Source organism: Pteropus vampyrus, unplaced genomic scaffold (assembly GCF_000151845.1).
Source record: "Pteropus vampyrus isolate Shadow unplaced genomic scaffold, Pvam_2.0 Scaffold74, whole genome shotgun sequence".
NCBI classification, from domain to species: domain Eukaryota; kingdom Metazoa; phylum Chordata; class Mammalia; order Chiroptera; family Pteropodidae; genus Pteropus; species Pteropus vampyrus.
The window spans coordinates 4,706,939-4,724,046 of record NW_011888855.1 but is presented as its reverse complement, the minus strand read 5'-3'; the positions used below and the strand labels follow the sequence as shown (position 1 = coordinate 4,724,046).

Sequence of the window (17,108 nt, the reverse complement as noted above, 5' to 3'; positions counted from 1 at the left end):
GCTTTTGCTTGTATTGGGATTTATTTGGTTTTTTTAGTTTCTTAAGGTGCAAGCTGAACTTTTTGATTTGAGACTTTTTTTTCCCTAATATTCAGTGCTATAAATTTTTTCTACATAGTGCTATAGAGGCATCCCACAAATAGTAATATGTTTTGCTTTCATTTTTGGTTAGTTAATTAGAAATACTTTCTAATTTTCCTTTTGTATTTCTCTTTGACCCATGGGTTATATAAGAAGTGTATTATTTAGTTTCCAAACATTGGAGGATATTCTAGAGATGTTTGTTAGTGATTCCTAATTTAATTCCATTGTGATCAAGTGTACCTTGTATATACTATGTATGACTTGAATCCTTTTACATTTATTGAGACTGTTTCATGATCTGGAATATGAGACACCTTGGTAAATGTACCTTAGTAAATGTTCTAGGTGCCCTTTGAAAATAATGTATATTCTGCTCTCACTAGGTGGGGTATTCTAGAAATGTCATACACAAATTATGCATATGGATAAGGACTGGAATAATATTGAACCAATATAAAAAAAATTAGACTTCAGTTTTTATTAGTGGATGTTTTTTCTTGTATAAGGTGTTTAAAATCTTTACAAAGATATGAATGGTTCTTATGGTATACCACCAGCCTCCAAGATGGTTCCTGAGGATTCCCATTTCCTGTTCTTTATGCCTTTGTGTAGTTCCTTCCCACACTGAATCCAGGTTGATGTATGTGACCAGTGAAACAGTACAAAAGTGATAGCGTGTGACTTCAGGGGATAGGTCATAAAAGGCAGTACAGCTTCTGCCTTGTCTCTTGAAACATGCTGGGTTAAACCAACCTCCCAGGTATGAGGATACTCAAACAGTCTTGTAGAGAGACCCCTGTGGAGAGAAATTGAGTCCTCAAACCACAGCCAGCAGCACTTTGCCAGTCTTGTCAGGGAGCCACCTGGGAAGCAGATCTTCCATCTCTAGTTAAGTCTTCAAATGACTACAGCCACTCAAGAGACCACAAGCCAGAACTGCCTAATGAAGTTACACCTCAATTCCTGACCTATAGAAATTGTGAGACAAGAAATGGTTATTGTTGTTTTAAGCCATTCAGTTTTGAACAATTTGTTATGTAATCATTTAAAAAAAACAAAAAACTAATGCTCATGTTTTAAAGTAAACTTTTATTAAAACGCCACATTCAAGTTTCTGCTCAAAGTTCATCTCCTTTCAGAGGTTTTTCCTCGCCAACCTAGCTAAAATAGCAACTGCACTTAATCTATCCCTTTACCTTGCTTTTTCTTTGTGGCATTTACTCCTGAAAGGTTTGTGTGTGTTTTCTTCTCCAGTAAAATAGAAGCCCCATGAGGACAAGCACGATTTTGTTCACTATTGCCTCTAAGGCCTAGAATGCTTATAATGCTATGTGGTATATGATAGATTTTTTTCAATAATTATTGAAAAAAATGAATGAGTGAATGATACCAAATAAAATCATTAATATTCACATTTGCCTCAATAGTATACTTGGATTTTATTTGGTGGGGCATATGAACACTGAGTCATGTGTGATTTTGTACTAACTACTTTTCTTAATGTTTACAGTAGAAGGATTATGACAAAAACTTTTTAAAAAGAAATAATAATGTTCAGACCTGCATTTTTTTTTTTGCGTGTTGATTCATTTCTCTTAAAGGAAGTTGAGATAGGCAGCCTGTAAAACGGCCCCCAATAACTCCTGACGCCTGGTATTCATGTTCTCATACCTTCCCCTGCCACGTTAAATGGGGCTGACTTGCGCAGCCAATAGGATATCGGAGAAATAAAAGTGACTTCTGAGGCTGGATCATAAAAGACATTGAAATTTTTAAATGGAATATCTTGCTACAGCTGAATTTCTTCACAAGAATAAAAAATGAAAAGGAGGTTCCAACCAAAGTTTTTGAGTGACTCATTTGTTATCCAAGCAAGGAAAGCCATTTATTGATGGCTAGTTCATTAAATCATGTACAGTTGTAGTAGCCAAGAAATACATCCTGAGAAAATTAACTTGTTTGAGATTATTAGCCTTTCTGTGAGAACAGTTTCTTAGAGTTGATGTCATTGAGAGCAGCATCAATAGTCAATTAAGAAACAAGGTAAGCGATGCTGACTGGTTTTCTTGAACTTCTATATTTTTTATAATAGCTTCTTGAGATGTAATTAACATACCATCCAATTCATCTGCTTAAAGTGTACAATTGAGAGTTGTGCAACCATAACCAGAATCAATTTTAGAACATTTTTATTATCCCCAAAATAAATGCTACACCATTAGCAGTTGTTACCTATTTCGCCCACAACCACCTAGCAGTAGGTAACCACTAATCTCTTTCTGTCTCTATAGATTTGCCTATTGTGAACATTTCATATAATTGGAAGCATATATTATAATATCTTTAGTGACCCACTTTATTCACTCAACATAATGTTTTCAAGGTTCATCTCTAGTATAGCATGTATTAATATTTCATTTTTTAAATTGCCAAATAATATTCTATTGTATGGAATACCATAGTTTATTCATTTATCAGTTGGATATTTGGATTGTTTTCCATCTTTTGACTATAATGTTGCTATGAACATTTGTGTACAAGTTTTTGTGTGGACATTTGTTTTTAATTCTCTTGGGATGGAATTTTGGGGTCATATGATAACTTTATGTTTAATATTTTGAGAAACTGACAGACTGTTTCCCAAAGCAGCTGTACCATTTTACAGTCTCACCAGCAATCTATAAGTCTTCCAATTTCTTCACTCTTTACCAACACTTGTAATTATCTGTCATTTTGATTATAGCCGTCCTAGTGGGTGTGAAGAGGTATTTCATTGTGGCTTTGCCTTGCATTTCCCTTATGGCTAAGGATGTCAAGCATCTTTTCATCTGCTTATTGGCTATTTGTATACCTTCTTTAGAGAAATGTCTATTCAGATCTTCTGCTCATTTTTAAAAATCTGGGTATTTGTCTTTTGTTTTTTCACTTTCTTGATGGTTTTTTCACTTTCTTGATGGTGTCCTCAGAACACAAAAATTTTTAATTTTAATGAAGTACACTTTATTTTTTGTTATTGTTGTTACTTGTACTTTTGGTGTCATAGCTAACAAACCATTGCCTAATCCAGATCTTGAAGATTCATGGCTGTATTTTTTTTTAAGAGCTTTATAGATTCAGCTCTTATAATTAGGTCTTTGATTCATTTTGAGCTGGTTTTCGTATGTGGTATGAAGTAGGGAGTGCAACTTCATTCTTTTGCATATGGATATCTAGTTGTATCAGCTCCACTGGTTGAAAAGATTACTGTTTTCCCATTGAATTGTCTTGGAATCTTTGTTAAAAATCAACTGATGCTCTTTCCATTAGTGGCCTGAGGTGACCTTGAAAAATGGTTTGCTATTCACTTGACCCAGAAAACCCCCCAAATCATGCAAATCAAGAAGTTCAAATCTTTGTGTTCACTTTAAGAACACTTGTGAAACTGCCCAGGCCATCAAGGGTATGCATATCCAAAAAGCCACCAAGTGTCTGAAGGATGTCACTTTACAAAAGCAGTGTGTGCCATTCCGTCATTACAAAGGTGGAGTTGGTAGGTGTGCCCAGGCCAAATAATGGGGCTGGACACAGGGTCGATGGCCTAAGAAGAGTGCTGAATTCTTGCTGCACATGCTTAAAAATGCAGAGAGTAATGCTGAACTTAAGGTTCTAGATATAGATTCTTTGGTCGTTGAGCACATCCAGGTGAACAAAGCTCCCAAGATGCAGCACAGAACTTATAGAGATCATGGGTGGATTAACCCCTACATGAGCTCTCCTTGCCTCATTGAGATGATCTCTGAAAAAGAGCAGATTGTTCCTAAACCAGAAGAGGAGGTTGCACAGAAGAAAAAGATATCCCAGAAGAAACTGAAGAAACAAAAACTTATGGCCTGGGAGTAAATTTAGTATGGCCTGGGAGTAAATTTAGCCTCAAATAAATGCTAATAAAAGTAAAAAAAAAAAAAAAATCAAGTGATGATAAATATAAGAATTTATTTCTAGACTCTCAATTCTATTACATTAATTTATATGTCCTTGACTCTTGATGAGTAAATGGATGTTACCATTACCGTTCAGTTGTTTATTCAAGGAGTCAGTGTTGAGTTCAAAGTGATTGAAGAATTAGTCTCTAAAAATAGTCCACGTGGGACAACTACATGTGAGACTATTTTCAAAGAAGTTGAGAAAATATTAATTCAGTACAACCTGAAGTTGAGTAGGATAAGATGTGTTACATTTGATGATGGTACCAATATGTGTAGAGCAGAAAAGTTGGACAGCTTGAATTTACAAAGCTTTTGACAATGTAAGGTGTTGAAAGCCTGTGGCAAATATATATTATGTGTTATTGAATCAACAATGTCAACAGTGAACATTGTTCTTCTAGATACAACCATCACAAGTTCCAGGAATTTTTTTTTCTTTTTCAGAATTAAACCTGACTATCCTGACTTGCTCTACCACACAGCAGTTTTATGGCTTAGCATTAATAAAGTATTATTGTGATTGCGCCTAGAGATGAGATGGAAATTTTTAAAATTGTGATAAAATAAGTATAAAACTTAATATCTTAACCATTTTTAAATGTACAGTTCGGTAATATTATACTCACATTGTTGTACAACCACCACCACCATCACCTCTACCTATCTTCCATTAAACAATAAGTCTCTTTCTCCCCTTCTACAGCCCCTAGCAACCACCACTGTACTTTCTCTCTACGAATTTGACTACACTTGGTACCTCATATAAGTGGAATCATACAGAATTTGTCTTTTTCGTGACTGGCATATTTCGCTTAGCATAACATCCCCAAAGTTCATCTATATTGTAGCATGGGTAAAATTTTCTTCTTTTTAAGGTTGAACAGTATTCTGTTGTACGAGTAGATCATATTTTGCTTATCCATTCATCCGTTGATGGATATTTGGGTTGCTTCCACCTTTTCCTTGTAGTGAATAATGTTGTAAGATTGACATTTTTGTGAATAAGAACTTCCCTTAACTACTGTTGAATACTAAATGCTTTGGAAATTAGCTTTTATTGAAGACTCAATGCCACTTTATGAATTAAACTTAAAATTACAAAGCAAACTGTTATATGTGAAAATTTTACTGCAGTAAAGTCATTTTAGCAATAACTTTTTTCAATCAAAATGTCAAGTTGCTTTAAATACTTCCTGTGCTGTTAAAAGTTACAACAAGAAGTAAAATGTCCATTATCATACAAATTTGCAGCATATTATCTTTTTTGAGCTCAAACTGGAGTGCCTACAGCATTTTTTTTTTTTTGGATTTTACTTGAAATGTAAAGAAAATTTCCATGTTTCAAAATCCATTTAAGTGTATAGTTGAGGATCTCTCATTCATTCTGACTTTATTGGTCTGACTTTCAACTATGAAGATGTTGCTGATTTTATTTTCTGACTTTCAACTATGAAGATGTTGCTGATTTTATTTATCTTGTTCTTGAAGTTTGCTCTGCTCACATGCAACAGGCGGGAGCTGCTGGGGCATTAACATCCCCAAGAGCAGCCCTCAACAATGATCAACAGGAGTAGTTGTATAAATACTCCAGCTCCCTTGCCTCTCAGATGGGGTTAATCTGAGTTATGTTTTCTCCAGTTTTCCCTAGAGTTCCCCAGGAGGATTAAGAATGACAAAACCTGATATTTCAGCAAGTTGAAACAACCACCCCCAGGAATTTGATTCATTGTTATGACACCCCAAGTAACATTGAAGATTTGGATTGATAGTGGCCCCCAGATGTTAATGGTTTTCAACTCAGACTGAAGAATAGCTATAAGGTGGGACACTGAGAATTGAAACCATCTACATCCATACAGATTACAGTCAACATTAACATAATTTTATTATGTCATTGTCATCATTAACATTACTATTCTAGGAACATTTTGACCAGGCAGAGAAAAACTACAAGTAGCTTTATTGTTCTTTTCAGGAATGTCTCAAAATCTCATTTAAATGAACATTGAACTGCTCAGTTTTTCAATAGATGACTTTTAATGACTGCATATGCCATGTATCAGGCAGAATAACGCCCCTCCCCACAAAGATCTCCGTGTACTAATCCCTGGAATCTTTGAATATGTTGTTACATGGCACAGGGGAATTAAGGTGGGACATAGACTTCAGGTTGTTAATTTATTTGACCCTAAAGTAGGGGTATTATCCTGTGTTATCTAAATGGAAACACAGTAATCACAAGGGTCCTCAAAATTAGAAGAAGGAGGTAGAATAGAAAGTCAGAGTGGTGTAATTTTAGAAGGACTCAACCAGCCATTGTGACTTTGAAGGTGGAGGTAGAGGGCACAGCCAAGTAATGTGGGAGCCTCTAGAAGCTGGAAAAGGCAAGGAAAGGGATTCTTTCTGAGAGCCTCCAGGAAGGGGTAGCCTTGCCAACACCACCATCTTTACCTAGGGAGACCTGGTCAGACTTCTGACTTATAGAATTGTAAACTGACATATTTGTGTTGTTTTAAGCCTCTAAATTATGATAATTTGTTAAAACAGCAATAGAAAGCTAATGTACTCTCTAAGACTCTTCAAAACCCTTACCTTGGTGGGTCCTCTAATCCTAACCTATTATATGATTGTTACCCAATCTAATCAAGTCTCCAGAATTGAAAAGTGCTCTTAAACCAGGTCCCCAAACCTTTTAAATACCCCAACTTCCCCCTTGGAAATGCTAATGAGATTGTCAGTCAAGGTACTGGTCTCTCTTATCAGTAATTAATAGACTCAGTTTTGCCCTATCAACACATCGTTCTGGTGTTATTTTTGTGGAGACAGTATTTGACGATTGTTTTATCCATGTGCCAAGACAGTATCTGCCATATAGTAGGTGTTTAATATTTGATACATAATGAATAAATTGAATTTCTAAAAAATATGGAATATTTATGTAGATGTAATTGTGACTCGATATTTCCTATTTCTAGATGTAAATTTCAGAAAAAAATTATTTTAAAGCCTGAGTGAAACTTTGCACATGGATATTTAAATCCAGAACTGTAAGAATTGCTACTGTAACAATATACATTGAATACTTGTTAAAATCTTGCAAATTAATAAATCATATTTTTCTTTGAAATTTCTTTTATAGTTGGTATTTGTGTGGTTGTGTGGTTGGTATTTTTTTTGCTATTCTCAACTCCGTGCATTTGTTTTACATTGTTCTGGAACATAAAGTTAAAGACAAAATTCTTTTTGTTAATATGGATGTATCTGATAAGTGAGAGAGTATTGAAATGTTACAAATTGAGAAATAATTTTAGGAATTTTTTCTCTCATTCCTGAAAGGGACGGAAATTCTTCTTTGCAGAATAATGCCAAAGAAAAGACTACATTCCCCACTCCCCAACCATTTTGGTTTTTAAGTAAGGTCTCATTTTATATTGAAAAATTATCATGATCCTTTATGAAACAAAAAGTATATTATCATTTGGTTAGCCAAATAACATCTATTCCAAAATAAGTAGAGGAACTTTCTTGGAAAGCTTATTAAATATCTTCAATTTGCATTTTATTACTTATTATTTAAAATGATAAATAATCTTTCTTGTTGCCACTCTCTATCCTTACTCCCACCCAATACTGCCTTATAAATCTTTTTAGGCAGAATTTGAGAGGAAGCAAAGGAAATTGGTACAACTTCTATAAAAGATAACTTGGCAATAACCACCAAAATTAAAAATAGCTTTTACTCTAAAGATTCCAGTCTAAGCATTTATTGGTATAGTTACCCATTTGTATGGAGTTATTAGTTGCAGCTTAGTTTGCAATAGTAATGACTTGGTAACAACCTAAATGTCCACCCATAGGTACTGATTAAATAAATTATGATATCTGCATGCAATGCAGTATTATACTGTCCTTTGGAAGAAAGTAGTAGTTCTCTATGTGGTGAGGTGGAAGGATATCCAGCATATTTTAAGTGAGAAAAGGAAGGAAACTAACAGTGTATACAGTACATTATCTTTTGTGTAAAAAGTATAACTGTATTTTACTGTATCTTTATAACACATCTCAGGAAATGATTGCCTCTGGGACTGAAGTAGTTGAAGCGTGAGGATGGGAGCAGCAATTATTTTTCACTCTATTTTGTCATAGTTAATTTTGAGTTTGCATTAACACGTTTTGTTAAATACAGATATATAGATAAAATCAATGTAGATGTAGATAAAAAGAGTGAAGCTTCAAAGAAATTATAGATGGTCAGTTAAGAATTTTAAAAGGGAGGATGCGAGCTGGGTCCCTGGCAGCCATCACGCTTTGAAGTTGTCTCAGAGGGTGTAGGGCCGACACTAAGTAAGGAATCACATTCTCTCCAATCATAGACCCTATAAAATTTGGATGTGACCTTCACATTTGACTGGATTTACAGTGGTTTCAGCAATGTGCTACAGTTTTTAGGGTCCTATAAAAAAAAAACTGGTAAATTGGTATTTCTTGGCTTGGATAATACAGGGAAAAGAATATTGCTACACATGCTAAAAGATGACAGAGTTGGACAACATGTTCCAACATTACATCTCACTTCAAAACTAACCATTGCTAGGGTGAACTTTACAACTTTTGATCTGGAGGGACATGTTTGAGCTTGAGGAGTGTGGAAAAACTACCGTCCTGCTATCAATGGAATTGTGTTTCTGGTGTATTGTGCAGACCATGAAAGGCTGTTAGAATCAAAAGAACCTGATACACTAATGACAGATGAAACCATTGCTAACATGCCTGTACTGATTGTCGGGAATAGGATCAACAGATCTGAAGCCATAAGAGAGGTTAGGAGAGGTGTTTGGTTTAAGTGGTCAGACAATGGGAAAGGGCAGTATATCTGAAAGAAGTGAGTGCCCGGCCCTTAGAAGTTTTCATGTGCAGCGTGCTCAAAAGGCAAGGTTATTGAGAACGCTTTTGCTGGATAGCACAGTACATCGATTAACACCAACCTGCATCGGGTCCTGTCTCGCCATTCAGGCCTATTCAGGCCTATTCAGAGATTTGATTGCTGAACATACATAACTTGAATTAAAAAGCCTTTTGTTGGTTAGAAAACAGATTTTTTTAGATTATTAATATTGTATCAGCTTAAGCTGAATGAGAATTGAAAACTGATTCAAGTAAGTTTAACTATCACAACATTAGCTAATTCCATGAAGATTAGTTTTTACAGTTTATCATTTGACATTATCCCCCAGTGCCAATTATAAAGAGCAACTTTCTAGCAGTACATCTGAAGCACTTTTTAACAACATGAAACTACAAATATAAACTATAATTGAAAGCCCATCATGTTAAATTTTTATGTACTCTTTTGGAACTAGTTTTTAAATTTTAGATATGTCCACTTATGTTAAGTGTACAGTTAATAATTAACTTATTGATGATTACATGTCTTAAAGTTTTCAATAATATATTTTTTAGGCAAACATCATGCAATGAAACAAACTCATGTTTGGGAAGAATTTTTTTTAAAGAAAAAATATGTACTTCTATTAATGCTGGTACTAGCTTTTAGGGTTGATAATTTTCATATGCACATTTCTTTTAATAGTTTATTATAAAGTTCCTCAAAACCCTGGAATTTTATTAAAAGCAATCTTTAAAATGTTTGCTTCATAATTAGTAGAAAGTAAAAACACAACTTCAAGATGTTCCTTCATAGAAAAAGAAAGTAAGAGGCAGAAGATTATAAAGTGTTTTTCAAATGATGAGCCAGAGGTAGTATCTCTGGACAATTACTGTACTGGGTTCTACGAGACCCTCTGAAAATCTCGTCTGGTCTGTCACTATTATTTTACTCTCAATTGAATTATAGCTTGCCCTTACTAGCAGGATTTGAGGAGGTGAAGGGAACTGTTCAAAATGATATTCTGAAGAACAGAATTAGTGGCAGAAAATGATTAGATGACGAAGGAAAAAAAGGGCTGGCTTGGCTTCCTGGGAGAAGCTTGAGCGAAGTTCTGAGCAGCCTCCTGCAGAAAATCTTAGCAAACTGCCTTCACGGCTTGACCCAGCTGGTGGGTCTAGGGACTCGGGGCTTCAGCGTCAGTCGGGGAAGCAGACCTCGGGGGCTTCGGAGGCACGGGCGGCCTGAAGAGCCCTTCGCCTGAGCCCCGGAACAAGTAGATCCAGTTGGGCCCGGCGCCGCCCTCCTGAACCTCGCTAGCGGCTACGCGCAGGAGGGTGCGCGCCGCGGTGTGCAAGCCTCGTCCTGCCCGGCCCGCCCCGTCTACGCGGCCACGGGGCCCAGGGGCCCAGGGGCCCGAGGACTCAGGCCTAGGCCTCGCCTGCCGCCGCCCGGCCCGCCCGGGGGTCGTCCGCCCGACAGCTGCGCTCGTCAACACCCCCAGCGTCGCCCACCGGCACTACAGTCCCCGCAGCCCCCGCTTTTCTGGCGGGGAGGGGCGCGGCGTCATCACGTGACGCCTCGCCCCCGCCCGGCCTTGGTCACATGGGTGGCGCGGCCGCTGCGTCAGTCACAGTCCTGGCTGCGGGAGTCTAGCCGCCGTCGCCGCCAGCGGACCGGGCGGAGATCCGGGTGCCAGGTCCTCGTCAGTCCGCCCCCGTCGCCTCAGTCGGCCGTCCCGGGCCGAACCCGCCCGTCATGGAGCGGGGCGAGACGTATGCCTGTTCCGTCTGAGGTGCGCCGCCGTCTGCGCTTTTCGAGAGCTCCGGATCCCTTACAGCCGCTCGGAGTCCCTCGTCCTTGGCAGCCTGTCGCCGCTCCCACCGGGCGGGCTCGAATGCGCGTCCCGTGAAGGTACAGGCCCGGCGCCGCCGCTGCCGCAGCTGGGAAATGGTTCGGGCCTAGCGGAGCCAGGACTGGAGGTGAGAAGGCCGACGGGCTGACAGAGGGCCGGGCCGGGCCGCGGCGGTGGGGGCAGAGGGCGGGGGAGGGGCCCGCGTGCGAGTTGGTGGAGACCCTCCCGGCCGGGGCTGCGCAGTCCGCCTTCGCCCCTCATATTCGCGTACCATCCCCCACCCGCCCCAATAAATAAATAAATAAGCTAAGCTCATCCTAACAAAAATACCCAGAAATCCACTTTTTCACCGTTTTTCCTTCCTCCTTTCGTCTCTTAATCTGTTCCTTCTCTCAGAAATTCCGTCGACTGTCTTGCTACTTTTTAATATCCAGTTTCAAGTTATTTCTAGTTAAAGAGAAAATAGGCCTAGATTCTGGCCATCATTACCCAACTAGTTCTCGCTTTCCTTCTCGCGATCCTGCGCACGGTCACCCCTCCCTTGCAAAAAAAAAAAAAAAAGAAAGAAAAAAAAAATTCCGCCTTCAGCCAGTGAAGGTGGTTAACTAAAAATGGGAATGTGGGGGCGTAATACTTGCATCCCCCCTGTAACTTCTCAGTCGGCCGTTTCTCTGATTACCTCGGTAGCTGGTTATTTGGACATTGATGTTTAGGCCTTTCCTCAGCTGCCTGAGCCCAGGGTTAATCTCGTAATTGACGTCAGTGCTTTGTTCCTTCCACTTTGCTGTTCCTTCCACTCTTTGAGGATGGATCATGGGGTATAGGAGTTTGAAGACTGTCCTTGCCGTTTCCTACACGAACGACGACATTTATAGCAAATTGAAAGGACAAATCTGAAATGCTTGTGTATGCAATTCAGACTAAGACGCAGAGTTCGTTTTAGGCTTCTCGTAGTCAGTTGCAGTTCAGAACTGTGCGATTTCTTTCCTTCTGGCCATATGATTTTAAACTCAGGCCAGTCCGTTTTCCAGTAATCGGCATTTTTCTCCACGGAATCTAAGCCGTAGATGCCTGTGTGAATGGGATGTTTATAAATGTGATGTTTAAAATGTGTGTTGTTTTTTAAGATTCAGAAGCTCAAAGCTTTGTTTCCATATTGGTCTTGCAAAGCTTTGTAAAGTGTTTCTTTTATATAAGTGTCCTTTAACTTAGCAAGTTGAAATATTTATGAGAACTTTCTTAATTTGGCATTTGATAAAGAGCCCTTGTGGCCTGTGAATCTGCCTGGAATCATCTTTGGTCAAATGTACATAAGGAAATGTTGGCAAGTGGCCACTTGGTTTTTAACAAAGCTGGCTTTAAATTTCTCAGGTTTATTTTTCTTATTCATCACTGCTTTTTTCAGTTCTCGAACATTAAAAAAATTTTCTCAAGAATTTATCTTTTAGAGTTAACTTACCTGGAAGCAATCAAATTTATTTTTATTTTTATTTAATACCAGCAGTTTCATTCAGTTTGTAGTGACTTGCAGGACGATAACTGGTTTTTGTTTGTTCTACAGGAGCAGTACGCAAATTGTACTTTAAAATTTTGCATCAAGTGGGGACAAGATAGGATGTCTGTGAATGACCCAACCTTTACTGTTTGATTAAAAAAAAACAACTTAGTTGTGTTAATTGGAAAATGGTTTACAATTTGGGGGTGTAAAAATGATTATAGTGCTTTGGTGAAGGTGTGTGATTCAGAATTCTTAGAGATAAAAATATTTTCATTCAGATTTATTTTATACATGTCAAATGACATACATCCTCTTTCACTATGCTCTTGAGTTGTTGTACCCCATTTGTAACAGTTGATACTTATTCTTTATATTGTAATTTTCTTGTAGGTCTCTTGTAGTGTCTTTAGAGCAAGAACTGTATTCATACCTCTCTGTGTCCTCTTCAGTATTTTATACAATTATTAGATTGAATTTGAGTGTGATAGCCAACCTTTCACAAAAGGGTAATCTAAAGAAGGCTGTATGAGCAAATGTTAAAAGAGGAAAAAGTGACTGTCAGCTATAGAAGATGACAGAAGATGAAGCTTTCTAAAAGATATGTCTTGCCTTTTTTGAAGAGTTAAGGTAAATGTCGTGGTTTTATGAGGAACAAAGAAAACAGGTATTTCTTCTTTTGTGGCCATCTACTGGTTTAGAATGGAGTCCAAAATATGAGGTTTTCTTTTTTAGTATTTTTTATAAAATCAAAGAGGCACTTTTAAGTATTGAATGCACACCTGGACAATGACCCAGAAGTGCAGTGTGTATTATAATAATTGATGACTTAGATTGTAGTTTTTAATTTTAGCTCTATTCTGCAGATACCTTACTGTGTAAAATTTCTTATGTAATGTAAAGGTTTCCCAGCTTTTGAACCCCCAGTCCTCATTATGTTTCACCTATTTCCTTTTTCATTTCTTCTGATAAGTTGGATTATATTTAATTTCTGGGCGGGTGTATGCCAGTCTCAGATATTGTGAAATAAGGTATAGTCAGAGACTAAAGACTGCTTAAAGCTAAACTGACCTCTTATCTTGCTATTTTTTCCTTTGGTTTAACTGACTACACTCACTCTTCTTGGTTATTGAAGTGATACTCTAGTACTTGGAAGAGGCCAGTAATAAACATTCCAGTTACTGAGTTTTGGCTGATCATCTGCATTCCTATTTGTCTCGATGTTCATTTTCACTGGCATCATATCCTGAGAATTTTAATGATACTGGCACATAGAAAAAGTTAGAACCACTGAATTCATTTCTAAAATATTTTGAAAACTTTTTAATATTGGGACTACTAATTCTATTTTTGAAGGAAAAAATCTTTTTAAAAATCTACCTGCTTTATCAGCTATACTTAATTAAAAACCTGTAACCTGAAGAAAGGCAATTTCATGTAACTTTATCTCTCTTGGAGTGCCCAATTGAACCACTGTGGTTGGTGGCTTTTAGGCAGGTAGGCAAAGCTTACTAGTGGGTACTGTTTTAAACTAATTATTTTGATCACCATTTTCTAGAATAGGTAAAAGAACTTCACACATTCTTTTCCCAAAGTGTGTGGTTTAAAAAAAAAAAAAAATCAGGAATCAACATGAATAGATGGCCTTGGAAAGCTAGCTAACGTGGTTGGGCCACTCATATATTGTCATGATCTGTCTTGGGACTGGGCTCCCTGGGGCTGCTTGGGGCCTGAATATGTCTCCCATGATTTGTCAATTTGGAACTGCCTAGTGGGTTATGACTTTTCACTTCAGTTTTCCTTTTCTTGTCCTCATTAGGGTAGGGACAGTTTTATGGAGAGGTGAGTACAGGCTAGTACTCACTCCACTTAGGTTTTCTCACCCCTTTTCAGTTGCTTTCTTTTTTCCCATCACGAATATCACTTTTCCTCTTTTTTTCCCTACTTTGTAAAATTCCACCATCTTTTAAGACCCAGTGCAAGTACCATTGCCTTCCTAAAGTTTTGCTTGATTCCTCACCCTCCTCCAGTTGTGAGCTACCTCCTTTGAATCCCTTTATCACTTTGTATCTCTCTTAATTATTTGTTAGGCAGCAGATAACTCTGGGGCTGTAGCTACTGGGTAACACGGGAACTCAGTGTATCAGAGAAGATAAACTAGTAAAAAAAGATTGTGTTACACTGTTTCATTATGTAACTCTAAGAAATACGAATTAAAACAATAGTCCAACCCGAAATTTCACTAAAAAATGGTAATACTAATTCCTTAATATCATTACATGGCCAGAGTTTACATTCCTTGATCATAAGTTTTGCTTTGTTTTAACAGTTTGTTTGAATTAGAATCCAAATAATGTCGATATATTACATTGAATGTGTGTCTCCACCCTCTTTTTTTCCCTACTTTGTAAAATTCCACCATCTTTTAAGACCCAGTGCAAGTACCATTGCCTTCCTAAAGTTTTGCTTGATTCCTCACCCTCCTCCAGTTGTGAGCTACCTCCTTTGAATCCCTTTATCACTTTGTATCTCTCTTAATTATTTGTTAGGCAGCAGATAACTCTGGGGCTGTAGCTACTGGGTAACACGGGAACTCAGTGTGTCAGAGAAGATAAACTAGTAAAAAAAGATTGTGTTACACTGTTTCATTATGTAACTCTAAGAAATACGAATTAAAACAATAGTCCAACCCCGAAATTTCACTAAAAAATGGTAATACTAATTCCTTAATATCATTACATAGCCAGAGTTTACATTTCCTTGATCATAAGTTTTGCTTTGTTTTAACAGTTTGTTTGAATTAGAATCCAAATAATGTCGATATATTACATTGAATGTGTGTCTCCACCCTCTTTTTTTCCCTACTTTGTAAAATTCCACCATCTTTTAAGACCCAGTGCAAGTACCATTGCCTTCCTAAAGTTTTGCTTGATTCCTCACCCTCCTCCAGTTGTGACCTACCTCCTTTGAATCCCTTTATCACTTTGTATCTCTCTTAATTATTTGTTAGGCAGCAGATAACTCTGGGGCTGTAGCTACTGGGTAACACGGGAACTCAGTGTGTCAGAGAAGATAAACTAGTAAAAAAAGATTGTGTTACACTGTTTCATTATGTAACTCTAAGAAATACGAATTAAAACAATAGTCCAACCCCGAAATTTCACTAAAAAATGGTAATACTAATTCCTTAATATCATTACATGGCCAGAGTTTACATTCCTTGATCATAAGTTTTGCTTTGTTTTAACAGTTTGTTTGAATTAGAATCCAAATAATGTCGATATATTACATTGAATGTGTGTCTCCACCCTCTTTTTTTCCCTTTCTCTATAGATTGCTGTCTATTCTTATTCCCATACAATTGGTTTGTTAAAGAAACCAGGTCTTTGCCCTATGAGAGTTCTCACAGTTTGGGTTGTGCTGATTGCATCCAGTAGTTTTATGTAAATTGTTCCTCTGTCCTGTTTTTCTTGTAAATTAGTAGCGAAATCTAGAAGCTTGATCCGGTTAGGGCTTGAAATTTTTTTAATGGCAAGAATACTTCATAGGTAGTGTTGTGCATCTCCTGTGCCTCTTAAACCTTCAGCGTGACTTCTCCTCCTACCATGCCAGTGAAATTGCTCTTACCAAGGCCACCTGTGATTTCTGTATTGCCAAATTGTATGGTCATTGCTTACTTTTACCTCTTTCTGTGCTTGATATTGTTAACCATTTTCTCCTTGATATCATTCTCTTTCTTGACTTTGATGACTCTGTCCCTTTCTTGCCTTTCTTCCTACTTGATGCTGCTTTTGCAGACTCTTAATTTTTACTAATCCCTTGATATTAATAGCTCTGGATTTTACCCTTGGCCTTCTCTTATGTTGATCTTGTCCATTTGTATTGCTTTAGCTACCATCTCTAAGGCATTTTGTTGGCACCAGAACTCTCTCATCCAACTAAATACCCCACTTTAGATTGTCCAGTAGGCCTTGTGTTTTCATTAGGAGAGTGATACATACCTAACTTAAGCAAAAAAAGGAATTTATTAGGAACATACTGGGTACCACATGAATTCTAAGAAAGGCAATCAAACTATAGGATGTCAGAACTTAGGAACAGCTGGATCCAGGGGCTCTAAATGTCAGGAGTATCTATTTATCTCTCATGAGGTGCTCTCTGTGTATTTAGATCTCTTGCTGCAGATCAGCTTTAATACTTACTGATACCTTCTGAGTTTGAAATCTTACATCTTCTGACATTAGAGAGAAACTGATCTGAATCTCAATCCCAAATCCCAGGAAAGAGACTCATTAGGTATGTGTCCACCTCTACACCATGACTTTGGCTAGGGGGCTACATATAATAAACATGCTCTATTTGCAACATTCCCCAGAGAAGTGGAGTAGAGGGCACTCTAAAACATAATTGGTCTACTTCATTCATCCCATGGCTATTTAGTACATACAGTTCTACTTTCCTCCAAAAATATATAAAATATTTTTTTTAAACATACCAAAAAAAAAATAAATAAATAAAACATACCAGCAAGCACTCTCATCTTTTCTATGGAGACAATCCAAATTCATGTCTAGATACCACATCTAAAGGTCATTATTCTCTGAGTACAGATTCTAAAGGTGATATTCTTTGTTAATCAGGCCTAGACATGTTTAGCCCACATGAAAAGTGTGGGCTATTAAATTATCGCTAACGTAACTGGTACACTGATGGGGGGGGGGGCGCGGGGATAACTAAAACTCTTATGAGAGGAGGGGAGAGGAAAGTATCATTCTTCCAAAACTTACACCATATCTTGCTGGACACGATAGAACCAGCAAATTG

At 37.6% G+C, this 17,108-nt stretch overlaps 1 protein-coding gene and 2 pseudogenes across 3 annotated transcripts in view; all 3 read left to right on the top strand.

Annotated features, from left to right (window-relative positions):
- The first annotated feature begins 3,412 nt into the window (after positions 1-3,412).
- Positions 3,413-3,966, top strand: LOC105293560 (annotated as a pseudogene).
- A 4,465-nt stretch (positions 3,967-8,431) lies between these two features.
- Positions 8,432-9,027, top strand: LOC105293647 (annotated as a pseudogene).
- Positions 9,028-10,535: 1,508 nt separating this feature from the next.
- AFF4 (AF4/FMR2 family member 4) overlaps positions 10,536-17,108 on the top strand; it is a 72,656-nt gene continuing 66,083 nt past the window's right edge. The window contains exon 1 of one of the 3 annotated variants that reach the window (XM_011362298.2): positions 10,536-10,916. The gene's annotated coding sequence lies outside the window, so the exon portion shown is untranslated. The remainder of the gene's footprint in view (positions 10,917-17,108) is intronic. The other 2 variants (XM_011362299.2, XM_011362300.2) reach the window with 2 other exon arrangements.